Source organism: Hibiscus syriacus, unplaced genomic scaffold (genome assembly GCF_006381635.1).
Source record: "Hibiscus syriacus cultivar Baekdansim isolate YM2019G1 unplaced genomic scaffold, ASM638163v2 tig00110607_pilon, whole genome shotgun sequence".
Lineage (NCBI taxonomy): Eukaryota > Viridiplantae > Streptophyta > Magnoliopsida > Malvales > Malvaceae > Hibiscus > Hibiscus syriacus.
The window spans coordinates 1,068,642-1,076,184 of NW_024062799.1; the positions used below are offsets into that span (position 1 = coordinate 1,068,642).

General features: G+C 36.4%; 2 pseudogenes; one reads left to right on the top strand and one right to left on the bottom strand.

The window, feature by feature from the left end:
- The first annotated feature begins 2,258 nt into the window (after nucleotides 1-2,258).
- On the top strand, nucleotides 2,259-3,194 carry LOC120135387 (annotated as a pseudogene).
- A 372-nt stretch (nucleotides 3,195-3,566) lies between these two features.
- Nucleotides 3,567-5,387, bottom strand: LOC120135388 (annotated as a pseudogene).
- Between the last annotated feature and the right edge of the window lie 2,156 nt (nucleotides 5,388-7,543).

Genomic DNA, 7,543 nt, shown 5'->3' on the forward strand with positions numbered 1-7,543 from the left:
AATTTTCCAACCCGCTATTCCCGTCCTCCTTTGAACCAAGAAATGTTTAACATTACCCTTTCTCTGGATTCTCCATCCGAGGAGTGTATATCGAACCATTTCTCTTGTTGTTTTCTGCCCCTGGTACCACTGGAGGTGATGTATGATTTACATCAGGATTGTTATCGATATCATTCAAAATAACAAACTGAGAACCTCGTGCAACATCACTACTGACTTTAGGATGTAAATCAGGGTTTTTTTTAGTGCGCATTCTACTAGTTTTCGCTATCATCCATGGTTCGAAACCAGCTTTCTCTCCATCAAAAGTTTTGTCCATAACAGCACTTGGATCATTTGCTACTCCTCCCTTGCTTGTATTGACTTCTGCATAGCCACAACTTCCCTTCGAATGCCCATACACTCCGCAATGAAAACATATTTGTTGCAAACCTTCATACTCAATTTTTTTCCAAAAGACATCAATCTTAATGCATAAAATTAATGTCTTATTTAGATTCACCAATACTGCCAAGCTAGTGAAGCGACCTCTTTCCCCCGAATTCGTGCTATAGTTAATCTTCACAACCTGGCCAATAACCATAGTGATACGACAAAATATCGCTTTGGAATAGTATCTATAAGGAATACCCGGTAATCGCACCTAGACAATGACCTGCGATGGATGCTTTTCCATTGTGGAGAATGTACGACTCCATAGTTGGACCGTGAGATAGCTTCCAAATATAGTCCATGGCCCTTCCATCAAAACATGAATATAATCTTGTTCGCTTTCGAATTTCACTAGAAAATAGTCATTCTCTAAATCAATAATCTGGTATTGTCATTGAAGTTTCCATAAGATTCCAATAAGGTTCAACAAAGTTTTATAGCCAATGGCACGTCCGAGAAGACAAACTATCACCGAACGCCACATACTATAGTCGATTCTGTCGTGCACTTGATCTGTAAATTGGATCACTGGATACTGACCATTATTGTCCACGATACACTCACCATCTAGGACCACCACCTTATCTATGGCCTGAAGTGAAACCACATCCTCCGTTCGCTTCGATTGTCCCCGTGACCGCACTGGCGTAGGAAAACTTCTCATGTTTCCCAGCATCCGCTCCAACATTGACCATATTCGTTTGTGCCTCCATCCCCTCCTGGTCTTCCTCTATATGATCATCCCAATTCTCCTTATTTCTCACTTTCTTTGTCACACGTTGATCTTCATCTGGGAAAGGGGAACCCGGTCTTTCCAGCTACGGAGAGATCAAAACTTCAGGCCCAGGGACAATTGCAACAGCGTTGCCATCGTTCGGGGGGTGTCAGAGCCACGAAAGTAGGCGGCGGTTGATTCTCAGTATTATGTAAGTGAGAGTTAGGGTTGACTTTAGGGTTTTTCCATAAGTTTAAATTGAATATTAAATAATGATTATATTGAAAGAATCGCACACGATTTTTAAAATATATTTTAAAATTTAACCTTTAATTTAAAAGATCAAATTATTTTCTAATAAAAATGATGATTAAAATACTACACTATTGATCTTACTACACACCATCGTTTATTTGTTTTACGTGTATCATTTTCTCAGAAATAAGACAGTAGTTTCAGGATGCTAATTTCTAGCCTCTAATTTATCAAAAATTATCTAATCAAACAAAACCACTTCCACTGATCTTATATTTATGATTAGATCCATATGATCACGACTACTCAAGTCTATTCTTTATGTATTATGATTTTGATTTAAATTTAAGGATTTTCATCTATGAAATTTTGAAGGGGTTAATTTTTCTATTTCTCATTTACATGTGTATAAGTTTAGTTATTTGTCTTTAAAAAAATCTCCATCTATGCACCAAAATAACAGGTGATTAAAACTCTCTTCCCCTTTGACAATTTAACCAAAAGAAAACAAGGACCTTCCGGCGTCTTCCATTGCAATTTGCAACAATTAATCAGCTATATGGGATTCTATCCAGAAGTTTCTCTCACCCTTGGATCATCATACTGACACATGTACGGCAAGACTTTCCTACATTTCCGGTCCCGTAGCATAAAATATTTTGCATTTACTGTCTACGTTCATTGGTGAGCTTTCTAGTTAAACAGCTTCCACCATCACTGTGTCCACAAGGAAAATAAGAACCTTAGTAAAGCCATTTCCATAAGAGTTCTCTACAGTCCTCTTAATTTATTGCCATCTCCTCATTGTCCTCTTTCCTCCATTTTCCATGGCTCCTGAACTGGTTCCTTCCGGTGATATAACGTTGATGTGCATTGCAAGGGTAGAGAAATCGATAAAGCTTATAAGGTTGTTGACAAGATGAGAGATGAGGAACTGTGGCCCGATGTGATCACGTATACCAGTATTATCGGGGGTATAGGATTGGTCGGTCAGCCCGACAAAGCTAGGAATATTTTGAAGGAAATGAAGGAGCATGGATGTTACCCCGACGTTGCGGAGTATAATGCCGCCATTAAAAATTATACCATTGCAAAGAGGCTTGGTGATGCTTTTAGTTTGATGGATGAAATGGACGGAAAGGGTTTGAGTCCGAATGCAACTACTTACAATCTGTTCTTTAGGGTCTTTTATTGTTTCGAATGATTTGAGAAACTCATATAGTTTGTATCAGAGGATGATGTGTTCCGGGTGCCTGCTGAATTCACAATCTTGTATGTTTCTATTCAGGTTGTTCAGGAAGCATGGAAAGGTGGAAATGGCACTGCAGTTGTGGAATGACATGGTGGAGAAGGGTTTTGAGTCTTATGTTTTGGTATCCGATGTGCTGTTTGATCTACTTTGTGATATGGGGAAGCTGGTGGATGCCGAAAAGTGTTTCTTGGAGATGATAGCAATGTTTCTTTCAAGAGGATCAAGGTGCTCATGGAATTGGCAAACAAGCATGAGGCAATTCAGAAATTAAAAGAGAAGATGTCTGTTTTCGGGCCTTAGATCCAACTTTCCGGAGATGGTAAGAATCACACGGACGCAATCGATTTAGATTCACTCAACGTTAATCATGCCAGAGCTAACTCATGCAGTAACCATTTTTTGAATCCTTCCGAGAGAGGCTTTTCTAAACCGTCAAGAAGTTGCAGCATATCCATGAAGACTGCATTTTCTATGCACTCTTTGGTCGTCGTCTCAGTCCGTTACCAAGTGCCGATTTTCATTGGACTTTTTTTTATCTAGTTCAATGGTTTTAATTATGGTTTCAAGTGCCGATTTTTTCATTTGTTTTGTTTCTGATCTAGTTCTATTGGTTTAATTATGGTTCAAGTGCCTATTATCATTCGACTTGTTTTTGATCTAGCTCGATTATCATTTCCCCCAATTGCTGGAGTTTATTTTGTATTAGCATATGTGGTCTCATTTACATAAGAAACTGACAATAGCACAGACTTGGAGATTTTTCTTTTCAGCTATCGTAATAATACCACAAAGGAAGCCAGAATTCGTCAATTATTCTTAAACTACAAATAATAAGTGGCAAGGTTTGCAAGAAACAAATGAACATGAAAAAACAAAACACTTGAAAGGGATAAAACATCCAGGACTTACAACTCAATGATGCCATCTATGCCTGCAATTGTGTAGGTATTTATTAGCATAAACAAATATAAGGTAGGAGGAACTGAAGAAACCCAAATTGATATAATCTGCAGCTTGAGGTGCTTACCTTGTTTGCAATGTTGTTTGAGAGCCAGTCCAGTCCCTCGTACAAACCTTCACCAGAAGTGGCACATGTGCTCTGGATGTACCTGCAAAAGAGGAATTATACAAAGGGCTACATACACATCCACAAATATAGTCCATCACCGAAAGCAAGAGAGAATGGTTCAGCTTACCAGTGGCGCTGACGGAGTGAATGAAGGCTAAGCTTGTCAGTAATCTCGGCAGCGTTCATAGCATTCGGAAGATCTTGCTTGTTCGCAAATACTAGCAGGACAGCATCCCTCAACTCATCCTGCCAATGCATATAAAACATGTTAGATTTCAGTAAGAAAACCCCATTTGGACTGCAGCTTTAATCATTTCAAAACTATTTATCAGAACCATAAGCCCCACTAATAGGAAAAAGTTTATGCTCAAAAGCACCTCATTCAGCATCCTATGCAACTCATCTCTAGCTTCAACCACACGATCACGGTCATTGCTATCAACCACAAAGATAAGTCCTTGTGTGTTTTGGAAGTAATGTCTCCACAATGGTCAGATCTATGTACACAATCATATCAGATGAAGAAGTCAAATAATAGAGAAACAAAAAGTCAAACTAATGAACACTTTTTTTCATCATTCTAATAGATCTAAGATCCAATTTTGAGCACTAAGCATCCAGCTTTGCACATGCCTATCTAACACCCACTCCTTATTCTCTCCTTCAATGGAACTACACATGCATGTTATCAAGATGCTTAATTGCTTATAGAATATACAAAATCATGAAATTCTGCCCAAATTATTGCCACAAACAGAAGACTTATAAGACACCCTAGTTTTTTTTCCTTGGATGCCACCTCTACATTAAAAAACATCTTTATATAAAAAACCAAACTTGATACCTTGTCCTGGCCACCAACATCCCAAACAGTGAAGCTGATGTTATTGTATTCCACGGTCTCAACATTGAATCCTACAAGATTACATAAAATCATCACAATTTGCAACAAAATTCATTTTTATTCAAAAGTGGAAAAAAAAAACTACTTACCAATGGTAGGAATGGTTGTGACAATCTCTCCCAATTTAAGCTTGTAAAGAATGGTGGTTTTACCAGCAGCATCAAGACCAACCATCAGAATACGCATCTCCTTCTTGGCAAAAAGCCGGCTGAATAGCTTTGCGAAAGACAACCCCATTTTTCACTTCTGTCAAAACACCAAAATCCACATATGAATTTGCATAATCATAGATAGAATTTGAATAATTAAAATAAGAATCCAAAAGTCCGAAATCAAAACAAGCATGAGATGATCGTTCAAGAAACGATTGGAAATAGGGGAGAGATGGATTGATTCACATGCTACGAAATAATTTCAATCCGAGAAAAGGCAGATCGGAGCAATTTAACGAATATACGACGCTTTCCCGAGACTCAGATAATATGAAAATAAGAAAAGACAAGAATATTTAAGAGATTAAAGCAATGTTGAAACAAAAGTTAAGACAAATTCCAAAGAGGCAGATCTGGAGAGCCATAAGCTAAATTTGAAAAGAAAAAAAAATCAACAGCGAAATAAAAAGCCGTTTAGAATTTTGAGGGGGTAGAGGGATTGCCTGAAAGAAATGCGAGCGGTTATCAAGCGACGACGAACGACGGAGAGAAGCGGAAATCTACTCCTCTCTCTGTATCGGAATCGAAGGCAATGAACGAACTGGCGCTTGAAACTGAAGCCTTGAGAGCCCCTTTTATATATATATATGGGCTGGGGAGCATAAGTGAGCCCATAAGGAAAGTTATACTTTAAATAAAGGCTTACTGCAAAAATGAATGCTAAGAAAGCAGGTGTCTCTCAATTCCCACGTTATTCTTTTGAGTAATTATGTCAAAACGGCATTTAAAATTTTTCTTATATATCATATTCATAAAATTTTAATTTTAAAAAACATTTAATTTTATTATTTTTAGTAAATACTTAAAAAAAATTAAATTGCAAAAAAGAAACTTTAGAATCTCAAACAACTCTAATTTTAATTCCTTATAAATAAATTATAATTTCAATCTTCTAATAAACCTTAATTTTTATTATAAAAATTTAAAAATATTTATAAGTATGACATGTATTAGATAATATTTTTTTATAAAAAAAATCCCTAACAAACTAAACACCCGAATGATAATTCGAAAACATTAAGTATCTATTTTAAAGAAAAATTCTTTGAACGCTTAAATTTAATAAAAGATGCTATAATTTAAACACATTCTCTCAATTAATCTTAAATAAAAAGCTTAATTAGAAAATAGGTGTGCAAATTATAAAGTTTTTCTCAAATAGGTGTCTATACTTTTTTTTATTCTATTACAGCCCAATCCAATACAATTAGAAGATCGATGGATTAAAGGGTTACACGAGACCACCTAAGTGGCTAACCTAAAAATTTGCTTAAAAAACATTTGAAAACATCATAAGTAAATCATCCAACAATGACAAAAGATAAAATAACAGTATTTGAGTTTAGAAATACGAGGAACTCCCAAAATAAATCTTAAGCTTTACAAATAGAGAATTTCAAAATAGAGTTACGACTCGATACATGAAGGTCTACGAATAGTACATGCCCTCTAATAAGTAAGTCAAGATGTACTCTGCTGTTTTGATCAGTCTAGAAATCAACGATGCGATAAGATCCTCGACGCTCCCTCTAAGAACCTGGGCACGTAAATAAATTCCTAATGTTGAGCTCACAAGCTCAGTGCCACACTAATAACCAAACTATACTGCATGAGATCGCTACCTTATCATGTTAGCAAGAAAAGTCATGAGCATACAAGTGTATTAAACACAAAAATATTGAGGTATGCATCATGGTGTGATCGGAGGGTTTCGTTGCATCTCGAGACACACACCCCTCTATCCCACCTAGGGTGAGATTCAAAATTTCTACATTGGAAAAACATCACTCAACTAACTCACTCCTTGCAAGTAGTCGGACCTTGCACTATAGTTAGCCACTAAAGTACCTTGCGCACTAACTAAGACATGTCCGAACATTCTAACAAGCAAGACGATCGTCGTACTATTAAAGTAACTCAAGTGTCCTAATCATTTCTCGAGCATCACAAAATAGCCAATTTTATGTCATCCTAATTTATATTTTTTCTAGTTGAAAATGTATTTATCAATGTTATTCTCACTTGTAATCTTATTTATAAAGTTCTGATGATCATGTGTTTCTCATCCCGAACACTTGAATTAAAATGAGTTCATTCCCAAATCAAGACGAGGGTATCGATATTGAGCCCTTCGGTATTAATACTAACCCTTGAATATCGATACCCACCCTCGGTTTCGATACCAAAAATGGCTATTGATTTCTAAGATGGCTAGGTAGTATCGATACTCCTAACTAGAGTATTAATACTCTTATATTGGGGTATCGATACTACCCCGAGTAACGATACCAAATTTTTCTTTGAAGTTTTGAAAATTTACTCAATATTGATACCCTTACTTAGTATCAATACTCTAGCCTCAGTATCGATACTCATCGATACCAAATTTAGCAATATGGATCTGAATTGCTATGCCAGTATTAATACTACGTTATGAGTATCGATATTACATGCACGAGTATCGATACTCATAGCCCAAAACACCCTTTGTTTTAGGCTACACGAAGAACAATATTGATAATGTTCATCAAGTACCGATACCCGTTTTGAGCACGAAAACGTGTCCTAACACTATCCATTTGCCCTTCTAAAGCCATTAAGCATTATTTAAGTCTTATGTGCGTTGATAGGGATCACAAAGAGTCATTTTTCATGCTTTATAACATCATAAACTATAATCTACCATGAACAATCTTATAAGCTC